At 39.9% G+C, this 21,926-nt stretch overlaps 1 long non-coding RNA gene across 1 annotated transcript in view; it reads right to left on the minus strand.

Annotated features, from left to right (window-relative positions):
• Window positions 1–2,489: 2,489 nt before the first annotated feature.
• Window positions 2,490–21,926, minus strand: part of LOC133492828 (uncharacterized) — an 83,176-nt gene continuing 63,739 nt past the window's right edge. Inside the window, exon 4 of the long non-coding RNA XR_009792758.1 lies at window positions 2,490–3,018. This is a non-coding gene — a long non-coding RNA (uncharacterized LOC133492828). The remainder of the gene's footprint in view (window positions 3,019–21,926) is intronic.

Below are 21,926 nucleotides of genomic sequence, written 5' to 3' on the forward strand. Positions count from 1 at the left end.
CAGGCGGGGGTTTGTGCCAACAGGGTGAAGGGACCCCATGTAGCCGTGTGCATCTGCACCTTGCTTCAGGATTCTGGCAAAGTGGCGATGTTTGGCGAGCCGTCGCCCCTCGGCAGCCCGCAGTACCGAGGATGGAAATTTGAAATGGGCACGGAATGAGTCAAAATGCACCTGATGCTGTGTTGACATGCAGGGAATCAGTGGCAGTCTTCCAAATCAGCTCTGAGAGCATGGGTAGCGAGGCAGAGTGGTTTTGGCAGCCGAGCTAGGTGAAGTAGAAGTTGGGGGCTCATCAAAAAAGTTTAGTTTGATTAGAGAACAGCCAGATGAGCTGTGGAGCCAAGCAAGTGCTTTTATTTCCAGCCTCTTCTTGATATTATCTATGTCATATAATTATGTTCATGCTTCCCCCCTCCCCAAAAAACCCCCCAAAACATTTGTAGTTACTTCAAATGTGGAACATGCTGATAATTTCATTATATATATATTTATATATATATATTTTTTTTTTGGGTGGGGGAGAGGGCTTAAGGATTGCATCTTTGATAGAGTATAAATATATTATGATTGATAGCATAGGTGCAATTTTAGAGAAATCCAATAATTTAGACATCAATTCGCGGTACAGTGGTGCAGCTGCAAAATGTCAGCCTCAGATTTCTGGGAACCGGGGTTCAATCCCAGCCCCGCCCTGTGTGGAGTTTGCATGTTTTCCCAGTGCCTGCGTGGGGTTTCTCCGGTCACTCCGGTTTCCTCCCACATGCCAAAAACTGACTATTATCTGTCTCTGTGTGCCCTGCGATTGACTGGCAACCAGTTCGGGATGTACCCTTCTTCCTGCCCAATGACGGCTGGGATAGGCTCCAGCACTCCCGCATCCCCGTGTGGATAAGCGGCTCAGAAAATGGATGGATGTATAGATAGACATACATTAATCTATCTATATACTGTAGTTCCCCATAAAGATTAGCAAGAGTTTTCAGTTTGATTCCAGGTAATTTAACATCACTGCAAACAAAAGTACAACAAAACAAAAACTGTTGAACAATGTCAAATTGAAACAAGAAAGAAGATTCACTGATACATATTTAGATGGTTTTATTTGTCCCATTACTAATTAAACTGTCACTACAACAATATTGAAAATGTAATGCGAGTCAGTCAGAGTGACACTTTAATTTTTAATACATTTTTGTTTCATTTGTTTTGAGTCGCTATGGCTATCAGTGTTGCTCGTCTAATCTATAATATATCGTTTTAAGCTCAATGGAAACAATGTTTGGGAGCATTTCTTGTGTCTGGGTTCCAAACAATGAAGTGTACGCCAAAGAGTTTTGCCTCTGGCTGGGGATATATTATGTTTCACTCATACAATGTATCACCTTGACTGTATGAGTTTTTGTTGTAGTGCTTTAAACATCCACAGTTTAAATCTATAGCTCAACACTTTTTCTTTCATTTTTAAAACCAACATAAAGCCACTCTTTGCTCCAGCTACACACACAACAACAAAAAGGTATCTGTCCAATGACAGTGCTGCTCTTCATAACATGGTCTGAAAGGCTATAGTTTGTGAAGGAGTGCGTGGGGTCATTATATTTACATCTACTGTATCTACAAACCCCTTACAGTCCAATCCTTCTTCTCCTTAGCTCAGCTGAGACAGTTCCTATGCTGGCTCAGACTCAGAGAAGGGGCTTGACCCGAGGAACCCGACAGTTGTCGGATGTGTGTGAATGTGGTGGGTTTTGAAGCTGTGACTGTTGTTGTTCATTTACTAAATTGAAGCACTTTATTGACACCTGAGGAAACCTGTGCAGGCACTTTGAGTAGATAATTTGGTTGTAACCTTTTATAACATTTATGGCCTGATTTCCTTCACAGAATATTTTTTTTCGTTCCTGATTTTGTGAATTTTCTTAACTGAAAGCCCAAATTCTGTAAAAATAAACAAATATTTGAAATTACTTAAATTGTGGGGCCAGAAACTACAATCTAAGAATGTTTGACGTTTTCACAGGAATTATGGGGGGAAAAAACTTTCCAGTGAAAATGAAATTTTTGGGAACATGTCTGTTTCTATCAAGAATAAAGCACGAGGGAGTGTGTACAGAACCATTATAAGGCATCACACGGGTTCAGCTGTAAGTCAGATTCTGTTATCTGTACAGCACAGTCTAATTGTACACAGAATTGGGGTCAGTTTTACTTGAAGCAATTTTGTGTTTGTCACAGTATTTGAAATTTCAATGAGGACCACATTTTTTTCTTTATGTCTTCTTTGTTTTTATTTTCGTCAAGCTCAAGACATGGTTTACTGTGTCATTTGAGGTTACTGGAATCTGATTGCTTTGTTAAACAAAACTGCATATTGCACACTGTATACAGCAAGTGGTTCCAAGATTTTCTTTCCACTTAATATTTTACGAGTGTGAAAACCGATCCACGGAGGACGTTAGACATTCACGCCACCTATGAGGCAACAAATCGTTCTGTTTCGATTGCATGCAGAAACAGAAGTGAACAAAAAACGGTTGGTTGAAAGGTACGATATGTATCTCCAGTGATGGAAGTACCAACCTCTTAGTCTGGGAAAGATGCAATGTCCATGTGTATCCAATAGATCCTCACTGATTAATGCAACAGTTCTGGTGATGCTCTTCTATTCTTCTTTTCCGCTTGAATCAACAGCGGAAGGTGGATGAAGCCCACGAAGCCTGCCTGTGCCTACACACTTGGCTTCATAGCCTTTAAAACCCGCCACAAAGTCCCACGGGTGGCTGTCTGGCTAAGACGAAACACCTCAAAGACACCCCCAGTGATCAATATTTGAGCAGCTTTGTTCTGCCTCAGCTCCCCAATCCCTGTCATATGGGTCCTCGTTCCTCTCGCTGAAACGAGCGCCAGGACGCGGCGAGCTGTTTGAGGCCCGTTTCCGGAGGTGATCCAGCACGAGCAGCGATGGCATCACTTGATCCATTATGGATGAACCAGGGAATTCAGTGTCATGTTGTCCGCCTGTAATTGTGGGAAATGACTAGATAACATTGGTGCACAAGGAACAAACAGGGATAACAAGGACAAAAGAAACCAGCACGTTTTCACACACTAAAACACAGACAGAGACACGCAGACACACAACTACTAAACAGGATGGTCCCCATGGATCTATCCAGTTTTGGGGGAGGTGGAGGACAGAAAGTGACAAGATATTTAAAGGTGTACCTACAAATAGCAAGAAAGAAGATTGTGTGTGTCTGCTTTTCACGATCCACCTACACAAACTACAAATGCGATCCAGAATCGCTGTGAAGGATTTAAGAAGTGATCCGTCTTTGATTAGTTGGCAACCTGTTTTGTCAGATATAGCAAATATTTTGCCTGAATGTAGTTTTTTTCTGTTTTTTTTTTAAATTCTTCAACAAATAACTAACAAGAAAAAGGTGCTAAACCCCCTTGATCTAATCACCATTGCAAAAGAGCAGATAACTTCAACCCAGATTTAAAACAACGATACCAGGAGACATTTTACCTTTAACCCCAGCTGTCGCAAAACTCTTGGATTGGAAAATCTATAAAATGTCATTTTGGACATTGAACAAGGTTTTCAGAAATTTAAAGTAAGCAGGTTTTTGATCCCTCTTGACGACAATATCCAGTCATTACATCATCAAATATATGAAGACAATTAAATCATGGATGAATAATTTGTGAGGATAAGTACAGTGCTAAAATTAGATACACCACACCGGTTTTTCCACAGATGCGCACTTTTTGGGACTGACAAAATTATAAATGACCAAAAACCTTTAAATCAAGTCGTTTCTTTAAGAGATGTAGTTGATACATTTTGATTTGTATTTCCCACATTCCATCCATCAATCCATTATCTGAGCCGCTTATCCTCACAAGGGTCCCAGAAGTGCTGGAGCCTATCCTGGCTATCTTTGGACATGTTCATCCTTATCGTCACAACACTTGGACAGACGACATTGTCAATGAAAACACAGGTGTAAAGAATTCAGGAGCAAGCTTGCTGATGAACCCTAGATAGTTATTCAGTTTTGGAAAATACATCTGTATAGGTGTTGGAAATGGACAACGCCCTCTTAAACGTTCCAACTTAAAGGTGGTACCTGCATTTGTCTGTTTATCATTCGCCGTACAAAATGTAAATGAATGTGAAGATGTGATTGTTTTTCAGATTTAGTTTTTATGAAGGGTTGTATCTATTTTCTTTTTGTTATTTTTATTAATAAAGGGCTATGATGCATAGCTACTCTGCTACGAAGTGAGTCGAGGGCAGTTCCACAAATACAACAGTGTTATGCTCTGCGATGTAGCTTATCCAGTTCAGGTTGACAGCGATCTTATTTTTTCATGTTTCTCTGTTAGGATCCACAGTTATCCAATGATATCCTGCATTTAAAACTAAAATTGACCTCTCTCAAGCATCGTAATAATCTCACAATCTTGCTTGAAAACGTGCTTACTTTATCTGCAGGTGTTGAAACGTAAAGAATAAAAAACAGGCCATTCAACGCTGCTATTAATTATAAGAGGAATGATTGAATGCAGGACATCTCCAATGGTGCATGATCAAGTCTTGCCAAACCACCTGTCAAGACACTGCAGATGTATTTAATTCACAGTTTCCTTGGCAACTCTTTCTTTGCGACCAGCAAGGTTTCAGCAAGAGGCAGAGTGCAGCAGTGGAGTCATTATTTACAGCAGGGCTCTGACGCTCTGATATTAACTGACATGCTTTATAGCGTCAGACCCTTTTCTCCTACGTCGACGTCTCTGCATTAGGAGCTACGTAATTGCAGTCTCCACAGCGATGCTTTTGGTCAGATTACTCACTGGACATTTTGATCTACGGCAATGATTCGTAATGAAAGAGAGAGAGGAGTCCCTGATGGTTGGGTGGTTTCTGGCAGGTGGAAACGCTATCATTTTAAAACATTTTTATGGGCCTCCGGTGTCGTAAAAAGAAAATAAGAACTGCAACTGCAACAGTCATTTCTGGTTTGGGGTCCAGCAGCTACATTATGGGCCAGAGCAAGCGGCAAGGCCACATTTTAGGAGGTCAAAACTGTGAAATTCAATAAGGTTTGTCATAATTAATGCGTGTGTTCCATTCTTTTTAATTCATGCTTGAGCATAAGTAAATAATAAATACTGCTCACGCTATAACAAGCTTGGAGTAACAAGTAAAGTTCACCTTGTCTCAAATCCATCCATCATCTGCTGACAAGATCATATGATGTTAGCTAATTAAGCATTTAATGCAATAATAACTACAGTAAATATTATACTGTGGCAGGCATTCATGAAAAAGAATTTGTTAACCCCTTTTTATATTGGGAATTAGGAATACTCAGCATCGAAAAAACACAAAAGAGATTACAGTGGCAGCACAGTGGAACAATTGGTTAGATCATCTGCCTCACAGTTCTGAGGACCAGGGTTCGAATCCCGGGCTTCACATGTGAGGAGAAGCGGCTCGGATAATAGACGGATGGATGGATTTTTTTTAAAGTCAATTTTAGAAGCAGCTAATTTTAAAATTTGACAAAATATTAATAGCCAGAAGATAACTGCTGAATTCATTACTATTTTATCAGTTTATTTTGTGTGCATGTGTGTGTGTGTGTTTGTGGGCTTGTTTAGCTTTTGCTTTAGATTTATATACAGTAGTCTAAATAGAACGATAGTCTCTATTTGTACATTGAGATTTTACCCAATAGCAAAGCTGTGTGGTAAAATTGTTAGGCATGTTATTGGCAGGGCTGCATTTGCACTTACAGTGGAAAGCCCAGAGCAAAACAAATCTGATGGAAACTATATAGTTACATGATTTTAAAAGACAATGGTGAAGCGATAACTATAAGTTGTTGTTGTTGTTTTTTTTTTTGCTTGTCTCACTCAGGAGTGATGTGTGTGGATGGTTCCCTCTTCACCCTCAAATGGAACATTTTGCTTGTCAGACCAATATGATTACAAACACCCCACGAGCCTGAGCAGACATGCAGGTGGTTGAGCGCTTCTCCTTGACTGACCTTGAGGACTGCCTTGCACCTAACACGGTTCTTTGTCTCGGAAATGGCAGCAATTAGCGGCTGGGGCCAAGCCGAGGGGTTATTTTGGAGGTGAGATGGGGCAAACCGAGTGGAGATGTGGAACCCATGAGGAGAATGAGAGTCCTGAGTGAGCCACAGGGGCCCTGAGAGGGAGGCAAGCTGAGGGAGAGCCAGAAGGTCAGGGATAATTAGAAGTCTTTGCGCCCATCTCAAGAGGCTCCAGCGGCAGCCCACAGATGGGCTCTCGGCTCCCAGACACCTTGGAGAGGGTGATGAACAGATACACACCTTAAGGGTGTCACCATGAAAGCAGATACAGTGGACGCCAGTGTAAATGAGCAGGGGAGATGGCTTTTTTTCTTCTTTTCCCCGCCTTTTTTGTTTTATTTTAAACATGTACCAAAACTGCCTTTCCTATTGATGGATTGAAATAAATGCAACATCTATGGTTGAACAGGGTGCCGCTCAACCTTTTATTTGAATGAATATTGAAAAAGAAAATTCACACTGATCCCTAATTAATCGTTTCCAGTTTTAGTTTGCTGCCATCATAAAACCTTTTTAACCTACAGGCAGTATTTTCGGTAGCGTGTTGACAATCTTAGAAACATTTGTTCAAGCATTTGTTTATTGTAAAAAGCAATGGGTTGTGCTAAAATGTCAAATGTAACCCATCATGATCTACTTTTGAAATTCTTTACTTTATACAGTGAAGACAATAAGTATTTGAACACCCTGCTATATTGCAAGTTCTCCCACTTACATGGAGGGGTCTGAAATTTTCATCATAGGTGCATGTCCACTGTGAGAGAGATAATTTAAAATGTAAAATCCAGAAATCACAATGTATGATTTTTTTATTTAGATTATCAATATAGCAGGGTGTTCAAATACTTTTTTTCTTCACTGTAAATGGAACTTTTCTTGTCGGTGATGCTGCCTACAAGACTGCTAAAACAATCCTTTCACTGTCCCACATTTGTGGCCTCTCTGCATTACTATCATACTTGGAAAGGTGCAGTCATACTGGCATCTATAGTTGACTTTCAACTTAAAATGTCATTCTTATCAACTGGAGCCATACCCCAGCCTTTAGCTTCACCTTCCCGGATTACCCGGTAGAAAACAAATCTATTCGAGTAAACAATGTTTTCCCTGCCTCAGGTTATAGAACTTGCAAAAGGGCTGTGATAATAATTATTAACGACCTGACATTTCTATTCATAAATAGCCACTTCCGCGGTGTTTGCGAGGGGAGCTGAGGGAATTATTTGAGAGGCGCGTCAGTGTTTTTGTCTGCAGGCAACGTTGGATTTGGATGCAGTCTTACGTGTGAGGCACAGATACACAGACACTGTTGACTGGAATGACATTCATTCTACTGGAACTGGTATTACCAATCAGTTGAATTCTTGACAGGCACGCCGCGGTTCTCGCAAGGCTGTCTATGGCAAAACTTGCTGATTTAAGCGCTATTATTGGCGATTGCTGTCTGCCACTCAGGTGACATCGCCATTAGGGGTGTTGATGGTTGATTTTGCTATTGCGCTTACATGATTATTACAAGAAGCAATTAATATAGCCTCAATCGTCTACATGCCTGTGGCTTTAAATAAAGTCATTTTCAAGCAATATGCCACATAAATTACTTTACTGGGTTATAATCTCATGTTTCTGGTGCCACAACATCTTTGAGTGTTTTGTAGCCAGTGTGGTGGATGATGTAAAGGCTTTACAAATGTATAATGGCAGAGGGTCAACTTTCTACCGCTGCTCTGACAACTGAGGCGGTGAGAAGAAATTACTTCTGATTGATATTTCGCCTCTTGTCACCGGTGCAATTTCATCTGGTGACGGATGGGATTGAAAGTTTCTCTCCGCAGAGATTCCGTGTTTCGCGCCAACGCTTTGTAAATAAGTCATGTGTGTAACATTTTAATGAAGGTAACAGAGGAAGTAGGACTAAGGGTTTGTGTCTTGGCTAAAGGTACACGGGTCACCTGCACCAAATCTTGGCATGATGGACTGTGTGCATTTACTAAGCTTTGTCTAATGCGAAGCTTAGTGTTTCATCATGGTAATTTAACATCATGCATGACATGCAAATATCAGCTAAATGTCACATTCATTAAAGGATTTCAGGATGTGGGACAGCCCTTCTTTCTGCTGTGGATGGAGCTCCTGCCTCAAGGTCTTAACTGGGTACGGGGTTGGGGGGTAGGCATTCCCAAGGCGGGGTCATCCTCTGAGACCGTAGCCATCTGTGCGTATGCCCATGCCAAAACAAATACATTTGCATATTGGTTAAAAATATGAAATCCAGACATATTGGTAGCTGCGTAATGCTGTAGAACAAGAAGTTCTTGTGCTTTTTGTTACAGAATTTGCTCCCGCTTGTTTTCCTGTTTAGGTCAAACAAACACTGATACTCAATGCACACTTACGGGAAATGTATTCTTCAATTATCATAACATTTAATTGGGAGACGTCATCCCTCCATAGTCACAAAATACAAACTCTATGTGCCGTGCAACCTTCACTCCAACGTTGGTGTTATAAATTCTGTATATGGCAGCTACACTGCACACATCATTAAGAAAGACATTGATCATACTGGGCTGGGGACATGCTTACCAATCATCCCCATCTATCGAAATGATGGATCGCGTCGCACATATCCTGTACACATAATTGTTTTATAATACTAACGTGCCAATTTTACTGTGCAAATGATACATTATTTCAGCTCTGGCGAACAGCAACTTTTGGGTTCAATATTACCTAACCTACTGAGTATTGATGACGCCAAATAAAAGGTCAACCAGATGGCAGATTTCCTACTGAGGACCTTCCTGTGGTGTCCTGGTATCTCTATAACCTTCAACTTTGGCCTTTTCCCCAAATCAAGCACCCAGAAAGAACACAATTGTGTGTTTCATATTGCGTGTATGTGGTTCTGATTGGCACGCCGGGGTTATGGATGAAGGTGCTGACCCTATCATTAGTGAAATGGCTTTGTGATGCTCACCCAAGCTGTCTGTTTAGAGACACAGAATAAAAGTCACCCTTTCTAATGAGGCTTGGCGACCCCTCATTCACTTCATTAATTACACTCTACAAACTCAATTCTTGTCATTAAAGTTTCACTTTTTGCAAGAACATTCAACGGCACTCATTAATCTACTGCTATGCCTTTAATTATTTATGTATCAGCCCGCCTTGACCACTCTGTTAAAAATGTCAACACTAAATACTTTCCTGACAGTCCATCTATGGAAGAGATATTGGAATCTAATTGGAAAAAGAGCAGGCACTTTAAAACTAATTACGGTAACCTTTTAAGAACTTCTTAAGTAATCGCAATGCATTCAATTTCGTATGACTTTCAAAGAAATTCTTGCAAAATTGGTGAAATTCAATCAAGCAGTTCCTAGGTCAAAGTGGTACATGAAAAAATATTCATGTACATGGTAGACAATATTTTAAGTCACATTTCAACTTTTTTGTCTGCCATAACTATTATAGAGGTTCACCACTGGAGATTAAAACTGACTGTAATTAAGAGTATAAATACGAGATTAGGCTGGTCCTCAAAATGACTAACCAAAATAACTACTGTCCAAAATCCCCAAATATTGAGCAAATTTAAGATGGTGGCTGTATTGACGGATGCAACGATTTAAATGTTGTTGATTACCTTTTAGGATTTAACAATTATGACTGGAAATTGATCTTGCACAGTAAAGTGGGTTATGGGCCAACAAATCCCAAAATAATGAGCAAATTTAAGATGGTGGCCGTATTGATGGATGCAACAATTTACCTGTTGTTGATTACCTTTTAGGATTTAACAACTATGACTGGAAATTGATCTTGCACAGTGAGGTGGGTTATGGGCCAACCACTAGTAAACTGAGTCGGTGGAACCAGAGGAGCTGGGCGAGTAGACACAAGCTTCAGTTTGTTAACAATGGAATGAACGAGTTCTGGATTTTAACGACCGGTGGATGGCTGTTGGCCTTCACAGTGGGAAATATCGATAGGCATCATGCTCCGTGTTAAGGAAAATCAATATAAGGTTGCAGGGAAAGAGACAAAGAATTGATGGAAACAGTGGGAAGAGAGAGAGGGGAAACTGAAACAAAAGGATTTTTCAAAAATATACGTAGAAATCTACTTGCCAAAGAGCTAGGCACACTTACATGTCTTATGAGATCCAATACAGAAATACTATTCATCTCATCTGTATGAAAAAAATCAGTTTTTACAAAGAATAGATGACAATTTTGATCAATATAAGCAAAGCACTACATTAAAATATCTATTGTATCACCACCCCACTGTAAACTACAACAAAATTGAAGAACCGAGCATTATCATTTTGGTTAAGGCAATATTTTTCACATTGACTATTGAGTGCTTTCCACTAACCAGTGATATATAATAGAATGATGGTTTATGAAAGATGGAGGGGGGGCAGGGAATGTAAGAAAGGTTGATGAGAAGGATAACAGTGCCACAAAAGAAGGACAGGAATGTAAAGGGATAAGTAAAAAGGAAGCAATGGGGAAAGACGAATGGAATGACCAACAAAGAAAAGGAGTGGAGATAACATAGGCAAAAGACATTTCTTGCACAAAGACAGGAGGCTGACAAGCGTATTATTCCAACGTGACCCCCTCGTCACTTCTCCACCATAACCGGTCCACCGCTTGCTATTCTCCCCACAGACGAAGCGCCGCCTCTGCCACGACACAGCCAGCTGAGTCTTGGGACCGAGGAGGCCTGCAGAACACCGACAGGCCACGCCAAAGCTAATTACCCCTCAGAGACATGAGGAGGATCAGGCTGTGTCACACAAACACACACACATTGTAAGCAAGGATTAACCCCCGTCCCCGCCTCGTCTCTGGTGACAGTGACTTTTTAATGAATGAAGAGAGCTTTTTAAAGCATCTGGTGTCATCGTTCAGCCGTCATCCAGAAATCCATTTCCAAATAAAATTTCTGCCACGGTCTTATCAATAGTATCGGGAGTAACTCAAAAGCAGTAAATGTTCAGATTTCTGATTTTGATGGTTCAATGAATTTCATCACACCATTTGCATGCCCTTAGACACTGATGTGTGTCTAATTTCATGTTTGCTGCACACACAGGGTGCATTTAGCTTTCATGGCACCTCCGCATAGTCTGCTAAATAATAACTGAAGAGACATGTTTCTCATGCAAATTGCTGAACACGCATTCAGAATGGCAGATGATGAATATTAGCCGGGATAAGTGTTTGGCCATCTCCATGAATGTTCATATTGCTGCTGTACTTTAGCTGACGGCATTTTATGAAGTTTATTCCTCGTTATTTACATGATTGTTGAATAAGTAAACCCAACTATTCAAATATGGCTTCAGAATGAAAACATCAACGAAATGTATACAATTTCCAAATCAAAAACAAATACAGCATTTCTGATACTGTATATGGTTCTTTAAAATACCAGAGATATTCCGCTCTTTTGAAAATGCAGTCCGAATCCATTGACCATTTAATGCAAAAGTGATGCTTCCAATAATCTAAAAAATGTTTTAGTGGCTCCATATACAATGCATTTAAAATATGAATCACAGGAAATGTGAGTTATTCCATTGGTTTTATGGAGCTTGGCAATCATTTAATAATGTGTTTATTTTATGGTTACAAGAAAAAAATATACAACTGGAGTCACTGATGGATCGAGCGGCCTGGGATCGATTCCCGCTCAGCGATGGTGTCGATATCTACCCTGTGACTGACTGGCGACCAGTTCAGGGCGTTGTGACGATAAGCAGCTTGGATAATGGATGGATGGAAAATACAATTCTGTCTCAACCAGAGTGTTCAAAAATATCACCAGGGTAGCTTTTACATAAAAGTTTGACACTACAGTAGGAGACAACGCGTCTCATTATGACAAAGCTTGGTAGTGGCAGTCATCAGGGAGTTATGGCACCCAGGGGTGAATATCTAAATGAGCACAGCACGCAATGCTGACTGCTCCTGGTCTCACTGGGGCCCTTCCCCAAATGGTAGCACTCTTACTGATGAGGCAAATGTGTTAATTTGGTGAACCAAGGGGTTATTTGTCGCTAAGTGTTATTTCATCTCGCCTTACTTCAGTGAACAAGTAATATGCTATTTCAGAGCCACAGCTGGAGCTTCTAAGTAGAAACAAATTGGTGGGGCAAAGTTTATCATGCAAACTTGAAATTTGGGTTTATCATCATTTTGAGAGTCCACCTATTTGAGCCGAGTTTGATATTTTAAAATCATAACTTAGCATCAGAATGAGATTTCATCTAAAAACTTTTTTAACTTGATATTTTCCCTGATATATATATTGCACATTTGAACAATGTCCTTGAGCACCAATAAACAGTTAACATTTTTAAAAAATAATGGGAACAAAAAATGTGTATATTGACCCTGTAACAAAAGATCTGGTGCTAATTTAATTGGGTTTCCCTGTTTAGTACAAACTATACCTTCTAAGATAATAATAAAGCACTTCATCAATGGCTCACAATTATCAACCTTAAAACCCTGCAAACAAATACAATAAGATTTACCAAACAAGCTAGAAGCCAAAACCTGGCCTAATTTTATAGCGCACTATCCATCCTTTAAATTCCTCCATGTCTCCCAGAAGTTGCCATTTCAGTGACAAGCAACATTGAGCACTGTTCCGCATTGAACAACATTGTTCAACCTGTCTGTGCCCTTTTGTTTATGTCCGTTCATGTGTTCCGATGCCCTATTGGTTATCAGTCTGGAAGTGGACATGCCAAGTATTTCTCCATAACAATATTAAACACCCTTAGAAGATGCTGCGAATATATGACTAGCATGCAATACATTCCCGACTGTGACAACACGTTATTTCTAATAAATGAAGCGTTCAAGTACATTTTGTGTCTTGACACTCCCCATTTTACCTTCACTGTGCACTTTTCCCCTTTCCCCCGCCTCTGCACATGCATGAGTCGTCGCCGCTATATTTCATTAGCACCAAAATGAGGCCAAGCTTGCTCAAGCCTGCTACTAGAGACCCTTAATTTTCCATTTGGCTTTATTTAAATAGCAGACATGAGAGTCCTTGCACTCTGAATCTTAATTGGAAAACTAAAACATGATGAACGCATGCATTCAGGGCAATCCAATCACGAGACCCTTGGAAACCAGATGGCTTTGAAAAGGAGGGATTTTTTTTTTCCTGTGGAGTATATGAGCGTTCTTTTGGAATGGCACCCAATACCCATTCATTTCTTTTACAGCATTTTTATTGCATCTCCTGCCCAAAACAAATAGCAATAAAAGCAACGTAACCATGGATACACAAGGGCCACATCTATCTTTTTTCCCCCTCCCTGGTTGTCAATGCTATTGAAACGTTATTCTTTTGAATTCAAGCGGTATGAGTTTTGCACCTCACCCTGGTTCTTGGTGTTCAGAATGTTGTTAGGAACGGAAACAATGCACTGCAGCCTTTAAAGGAAGTAAAGGAGCAGCCACCAAGATGACGTTGAAGAAGTTAAAGTGACTTTTTTAAAATGTCTTGTAACAATTTTAAGCAGGAGTGAGAAACACTGAAACGGAAACAGTGATCTGTCCATTAGTGGTGTTCTATCACTAGTTTGCGTAATTACAAGAGAGACAAGAGTCACATTTTAGTCCGTCACCCTGATTGACTGAACATCTAATCTCTTGACGGAGCTAATGAACACGTCAGCTAATTAGAACCAGAGGCAGTGTGCTTTCACATAAACAAAATAACTCAGAGCCACACATGACGCATGGTTATCTTGTCTGTGCAGCAGAGCCTACAGACATCACTTGACAGTTGTGTATTTTTCTCAAATTGTTTTTCCGTGTGACTGTTGTTTTACTTGCTCCGAGCGATTGTCAAGCAGAAAGGTAGTCTGCATAAACTATCTTTCATAAGTTGAGGAAGGTGGTGAATGTAGACCATAAAGATACAGTGCCAGCAGTGATGAAAATAAATGGATGAATATAAAATAAAATAAAATAAAAACAATAAATGTTGAAAATAAATTGGGAAGGGAGGCAGGGGGTAGATAGATTCACATCCGTGCGACAAATGCAAGAGGAGATCCTCATAGTCTCTTGTTGTCCCTGAGCAGGAACCCCAAGGTAGTAGTAGTAGCTACTGCTCACACTTTCCACGAGGTGACCCGCGCAGAGGATGAAGATGAAGCCTCATCACTAATGACAGGTACTGTATGTATGGAGCGGAGTACCAAAGCAGCTGACATACCATTGTGGAACAATAGTCTGACTAGAATCTTTCTCAAGAGACGGATTAAAATTCAGTCTGAACGGAATAATGGGAGTAGAAAATTTAAAGATATGCGAGTTAGCTCCGATTCTAACACTCTCAAGTGGTTAATCGCGAAGGGCTAGCCGGAGTCACGCACTTTGTCAGTTATTAAAAGGCACGTAGCTGTTCCATTGATTGAATGGTATTCTGTAAATTGAGTTAATGGTAGCAAACAGTGCCCTGCTTTCAGATGGCTACCGGTCCATTGTCGACTGCTCCTCTTGCCCAATTTCAGGTGGTGGAGGTACAATGTACGTACTGTACATAATACTGCAAAAACTGTAATCATGATGTCCCATGCTAAATACTACAAGATAGTATGGCAAGTCCAACTCAGTAAATATGATCCAATTGCTACACATGTACTTTAAGGTAAGAATAATGTTGAACACTGAATACAGTAAATACAGAGTGACGTAGTCCTTTCTCTTCATACTGTTTCCCGTTTTTTTTTCCTCAACTGGTGTAGCCATTGAGTGCATTCGTTATTTTGATTCATCTGATTTTGCGTGAATAAAAAGTGAAGACACACAAAACAACAAGCAACTTTTACAGTACTAGTAAAGATTCCAATGGGAAATATTCCTTTTTCTTCTTGAAATACTGTATAATGTCCCAAGTTATTGCTTCCCAGCAAAAGGGGTTATTAAGTGAGTTGTAATCCACGGGCAACAAAGTCTTGAAATATATTTATTCCTCTCTTCTGTTTGTGCCATAGCCCGGAGACTTGGAACAGCAAGAGATTTCATTATCCTCTTGCATTGTCAGAACAGCAAGCAACAGAGTCACCAGGCAACAAGGCTATACAGTACCAGTCTCATTTAAAGTGTTTGCTTCCTACTTTCAGTAACCACTTCTGTACACATATGATCACAACTGCACACTCCCCCCAAATCCCCTCTTTTTTAGTCTTTAAATCAACCCTAATCCGTTTGGGTCCAACCAAAGTCCTCCAAACAAACATAATGGACAATAATCAGCTCTGCAGCAGCAAATGTATTGGCTTACTTGGTCATGCTTAGACGAACAAACAAAGTAAGTGTTTTCTTAATAAAAAGAGGCGGTTATTAATCTGATGATCTCCAGTCTCTATTTGACACACACGCCCGCACACACCCGCACACTCACACACACACACACACACAAACACACACACACACACACACAGAGCTACACAAACCAACCTTAACAGGATTTGAATACCCATCATTTCCTGTTCAAAAATCTGTTGCATTTTTGAGGCAACCATTACCTCTTTCAGCTCTTAATAATATTATCCTGATATAATAACTAATCCAATCTAATTGATTTTTCATTGATGTGCTTTTTCTTTGTGATTAGGTTGCTGTGTAACATTTCATCAACTCTCAAGTAATCATGTGTTGACAGTATGATCAGTAACTCTGAATTCTGTTTCAAATACTCAGTCCAAAATCATGTTTCTAAATGATCATGTATGAGGTCTGATAAGCTGTTGCTTTATGACACTTGATGTCGACAATAAAGAACTGTGGATCAGCTTGAACCAGAAGTACTGCCATACTATTTTTGCCCCTCTGTACTTCAGATGTCTGTACAACAACCCTAAAAACATCAACATGAAAGTATATGGTACAATCTCTGATACATGGTTTGATTTTGCTATGAACAAATTGCAGTTAAGAGTTGCCCTCAATTTTGTCTCAGGAGAGACTGGAATAAACTTCTGGTGTGCCTTTGTGGGACATTCCATTCAAATTGCGAGATCTGGTAAAGGGTAATACTATAGAACAAATGAAATACTGATCAGTCAAAATATTTATGAGCTCTTGTTAATTGGTGCTTGGATGTTGTTGGAAGGGAGGCCTTTTGGGGTCCTTCTGCATGTTTGTCCAATTCCAGGTTCGGTCAGTAACTGGACTCCAGAGGCGTGAAATGTGACAAACACTTCGAAGTTTAATGAACAGAGCGCTCTGTGACACACAATGTGACACAGGCAAAGGCTGTGGTCTGACAACGAGTGTGTGTGTCTGCTGTCCTAACCAGTAAATTTAAACAAAACCATTGGAATTAAGATGAAAGACTGAAAAACAATACAGTATATTTGATTTGTTTGGATTGAAATCCGCTGTGGTGGTATGTAAACACCAACTGATAGAAATGGGCATACCGCGAATAGCTTCCTACTTTATCCTTCCAAGACACTGACGTGAGACCTCCCCCCCCACCACCACCACCACCATCAATGACACACCAAGTCCCTCTCTCTTTCATCCATGAATCTGTTTCAACTGCTCACTGGAATCAATCATGGGTTCTCGTGTCCAGGTCTTTTAAGAATAAGCCATCATAGGTCTGTGTGTGTCTCTCTCTTTCTTTCATTCGTTATCACTACCGAACCACCTGTCTGAGCCCATGTGCCCGACCTGTCATGGGCAAGGCTCAACTGAAAATTTTCCTCCTCCTCTTCCTCGTACTCCCCCATTTCCATAGCTGGACCCCTCTTGCTGTAGCTTCTCATTCTTAACTATTGCTGTACATCACTCAGCCACGTTTCCTGCCTTTGTATTTGTCATACTATTGTGAAAGCGCACAACAGGCAATCACATAATCATACTATTGTAATTCTCTCATATTTGTGTCAGCCGGTTCATTGCACAGTACTACTTTGTGTTGCGGCCGCCTCCTCATCTCACAATGGGCGAATCAAGCGATGAGGTCCACAAGGTCGAGACTAGGTCAGAAACTTGTTTAAATTGAATGAAGTCAATGGGCAGTGATGACACAAATACTGCACATCATCAAACAGTAACAATTGACACGTCACCACCAGCTGCAGTATTTGAAACTAGCTTTGAGCCTGAGACTGGATCACCTTTTATGGGTCTTGCATAGTTGTTGTAGTAATCATGCTAATGCCTATGTCTAAAAATCCCTCTGGTATATGACTAAAACTCTTATATAAAAATATATCAATGCATTGAGGCCAACCAAATCCTGCTTTTACAATGTCAATATTAACCCATTTATGGGCAGGGTGGTAATGTTTTGCCTTATTGAGATAGAAGTCTCTTTGCAGGCCACAATCAAGGAAATAACACTTCTTTTTCATTTATAGTTAAGTTATATGATAACTTTACTAATTTGTAATCACGGACGAAAAATTTAACTGTTAACTTTGACCGATGAGTTATCCTCTCCTGATACCAAATTATGGCTTAAGATTAAAACACTTAAATATTTTGATAAACTGAAGGATATATTGCATGAAAATCATGATGTCCCAAAAATGGAACGTTGCCCACAACTGGGCTAATGTAAATAAAAAAAAAAATAAAAAAAAAACTTAGGAGAATGTGTGGTATGGGTAGGCTAAGTTCAAGAAGGTTCAGGCAATGATAAAAACAAAAAAAAAATGGTGGCCTTTTCACATAGGGGTGTTCTCACTTTTGTTACCAGTGGTTTAGATAATGTCGGGTTATTTGGAAGTTACAGTAGTTTTACACCATTGTCAAAAGAAACGGTACACATAAATATTTAGTAAAATACATTGTATTGTACAAGCGTAAAGTATATTCACCTCCGATTACTGTGAAAACAATAAAACACAATACCCTGCAGGAGTTGGAATTTATCCAAAACTCTTAAACTGCAAAAACCCATTATTTGGATTTAAAATAAGATTAAAAACACTTTGGTGCCTAGACAGCTAAAGCTCAAGTACCCCAGAATATCACCATTCTTTCACTCCCAAACATCAAAATCAGCCACCCATTCCTTGCAACACCCCCAACAAACACATACTGAACCCCATCCCCCGCCCCCCACACTTACTGAATCTGTCATGCCTGGGATAAGGTGTTGCTGGGCAGAATGACTGACTGCCTGCAAAGCGTCACTTGTGCCTGTTTGGTTTACTGTGCAGCCACCGAAGTGTAATTCGGTGTGAAGCATCTGCATGGGTAGAGGATGCGGCGTTTCATCACACTGTTAATGCATTTCACCAAGCAGAGCAATGTTGAAGATGAATTAGTTGTACACAAACTATAAATACAATCTAAACTTGGCTGAATAAAATGGATCGTACCCACACCCACATTTTTATACTGTTTACCACAATGAGCCATTACATTAACAGTAAAACGGAGCAATGATGATAATGTTGTGCAAATTGCAGTACACTTTTTTTCCGCGCTGCTATGAAGTACTCTGGGTAGTCTTTTCATCGCACAATAAAGTTTAATGGTGTTATTAAATGGAGCAAAGTATTTACTGGATGTAATAGTGGAGCCGTTTAAATTGGCAAAGTAGGCAATGTGTGTAAGTCTAATGGATTATTGGTTTACTAGATGGATACATGTCTCTGAATCAAACAAGAGCTCTGTAATTGCTATGTTGGCATCATTTCTGCCCATATATCAAATAAACAAGCATCACAAACATTAAAATTTATGATTCAGGTACAAAGCGAAAATTGGCTTTGTTGGCTCCATGAGCTGTAAACCACAGAAATGCACTGACTTTATCAAAGGATCAGAAACTTCCAGCGTATGGAACGAGTATTGAACTGGATCTTTTAAAAGGGCAGGGATAGAAAGAGAGAGAGAGAGAGAGAGAGAGAGAGAGAGAGAGAGAGAGCGAGAGAGAGAGAGATTTCATCAGCTAAAAGGACACTGTGAGTTCCTGCAGAAAAAGAAACAGCGTGATGACTCAAAAGATGACCCAAAGCCACCGATAAGACACAATGCCTCACAGACAGTTCACTCTCTGACACCCAATAATCAATGTCCTTTGAGTTTAAAAGTATCCAAGGAGTTTCTGGGACACGCCACTGATGGAGAGTGTTAACAAGCAAAACTTTTCTGCTGAAATAATGCAAAAAAAAAGGAATACTGCAGTAGTGTAGCAATTACATGTTGTGTTATCCATGGGCCATGAAAAAAAATAATGGAAATTGTTATGGCACATAAATGATATAAAAATGTTTCCATAAGTGAACCCACTGTTAATTCATACAAATACAAATACAGTTTATGGTTTGGTAAACCAGGGGTTGTGGGTTCGTATCCCACTGGGGCCTCCGCTCCCTGAGAAGGGTTGCGTCAGGAAGGGCATCCGGCATAAAAATTTTGCCAAACATATATATGTGTTCATCTGAGATGATACACTGTGGCGATTGATTTTTTTCTGATGCTGTCATCTCTGGCACGGTTGACAAATGAAGCATCAAAAAGTCCGTCCACCTTCCATGTTCTATCCCATACTTTGGCCCCCCAAATGCTCATACCTCAAAACAGTTGTCCCCAACAGCCCACCGTCCCTGCAGAGTACATCACATTAAGTCATTTCTTTCTTCTAGTCAAGAAGACTATATTTCACCACATACAGGAGGTGGATGTCAATTTGGAACAAATTCAAATGAGAATTGTTCGTCTTTAGAAGAGACATCTGTGTCATTGTAGTTTTTATAATTTTTTTTATATAACAGTATGAGAGGGAAACTATTCATTTATTTTCCTATTCAGAAAATTACCAAAGAAGTGTTGCACTGTCGCCGCTGCCATGCAGAATCATACGGCTGTGTTAACAAGTATTCAACTGATTTGTCCCTGCTTTTATGCAGAGGAAGATTTCAACACAATAGATCCGATGCTACTGCTTAGTAGAAAAATTGATAGCGAGAATGGTTGATAATACACAGTATATCTCTCATAGTTATTGTGGCGCATGTCAGCTGAATGTTTTTATTCCCAGTTTGACCTTGATAACTGAAAGTAATGATACATGTGTGAAAGTCCGCGTGAATGGATGTGTGCATGCATCTCCGCGGACATGTGTATGTGCTGACAGCGCTGCTTGACAGTGTTGACTGTTGTGTTGTTCCAGGCTTCACAGATATACAGTACATGCTCAGCATTTCAACGACTTAAAGACAAGAGAAGGGGGTAAATTACCTATCATTTGATGCCGCCTGTCTTGCATAATCCCACACTTTCTGATGGGGAGAAAATGCTGATGAAGCCAAGAAACAGAACAATAGAAGACTGAAAGAGAAGTGGGTGGGGGGGGGGGTAGATAGTCGGGGCTGGCCTTTTGGTTGGGTGAATACAAAATCCTGAGTAGGCAAGCAAACCCCTCCTCACCAAGTTTGTGTTTTCCAGTCTCGTTTGACAGGATCAGCATTCTAATGAAAGACCGTGATGGCCTAAAGCTCAGTTTGAGTCCCATTTGTCTCTTTTGTTAATATGCAACGTGCACCTGCAGAAAAACTCCATAACATAAGTACATCTCACTAGCCAAGAACGTTTCCCTCCGTCGAATTGGATGTAAAGTAACAAGAAAAGTGTTTGACAAGGAAAGAGAGGAGTCACATTTATTAGATTTTTTTTTCCTTTGCATAACACTTTTTTTCCCCACTACCTTTCATTCTATGGGTCCTGTCTGAGCGCCCAAATCCTTTGGATCAGGTATTGAATCATCAAAAGCAGAATATGGACTCCAGGCTAGCCCTGTCATCTCAACACTAAACCTCGAGAACATCAACATCTAACAACTTCAAAAGTTTTGCTCATCTGGAACTTTTGAAACAACCTGAGGCTCTTTCATACTTCTTTGTGAGTGTATGTGTGTCTGTATTACTGTATGTATGAAAGCATTTTCATTTCCAAATGAAAACGCTGCTGACCAGCTGCTACCTTATGCTTGTCAAGGCCTTGGCTTGTTACACGTTGAGCAGTAGGAAGTCTTGGCAAATGTTGTTCCACGGTTGTACACAACCAATCATTTGGCTTCTAGTATATCGTATGTTCTTAAATTTATGTTTCCTAGTGATCTACTTTGAACTTGACACTGTGTAAAGTGTATGTTATTATTTTTTTGTATTCGTATTATAGTGGGTAATGTCATTCAAAGACCGAGCTGTACAGATTTGAGATCATTCAAACTTAACTTTGTGATATAACTGATTCATTTCCTGAATATGGAATTTACTCAATGTATGCATTGTTCTTTACCTTCAACCCAGTTGAATGGTGCTACAGGGAAAAAAGGAGTGGTGACACCTGGCTGGATGGGGACCTCTTTGATTGATCTTCTACACTCATTAGCCTTCATCTCGGTATTACTACTGAAGTGTAAATTGCTGCAAAGTGTGTTCTTTGTTTTTGTCCCTTAGAGATGAAGCTGTATTATAATTTTCCTTGTGACTTAGTTAAAATTACAAATTCCCCTGCATGCCTATTTGGAGAATGTTCCCCAATCCAGACATCACTAATTCCATCAGTAATGCTGTAATAACGGTTTCAGGTGATACACATTGTTGTGTTTACATATATATTTATCATTATATTATGGCATATACAGTACACTTCAAATGTACTTTAGTGGGTAATAGCATTTTTTTAAATAAACAATCCCAATTAATTTATGCTATTCTACAGTCAAGTTTTGCAAAGCAAAATATTGTTAAAGTTTGCACAGCAATGGCATGTC

This window comes from Syngnathoides biaculeatus, chromosome 19 (assembly GCF_019802595.1).
Source record: "Syngnathoides biaculeatus isolate LvHL_M chromosome 19, ASM1980259v1, whole genome shotgun sequence".
NCBI classification, from domain to species: domain Eukaryota; kingdom Metazoa; phylum Chordata; class Actinopteri; order Syngnathiformes; family Syngnathidae; genus Syngnathoides; species Syngnathoides biaculeatus.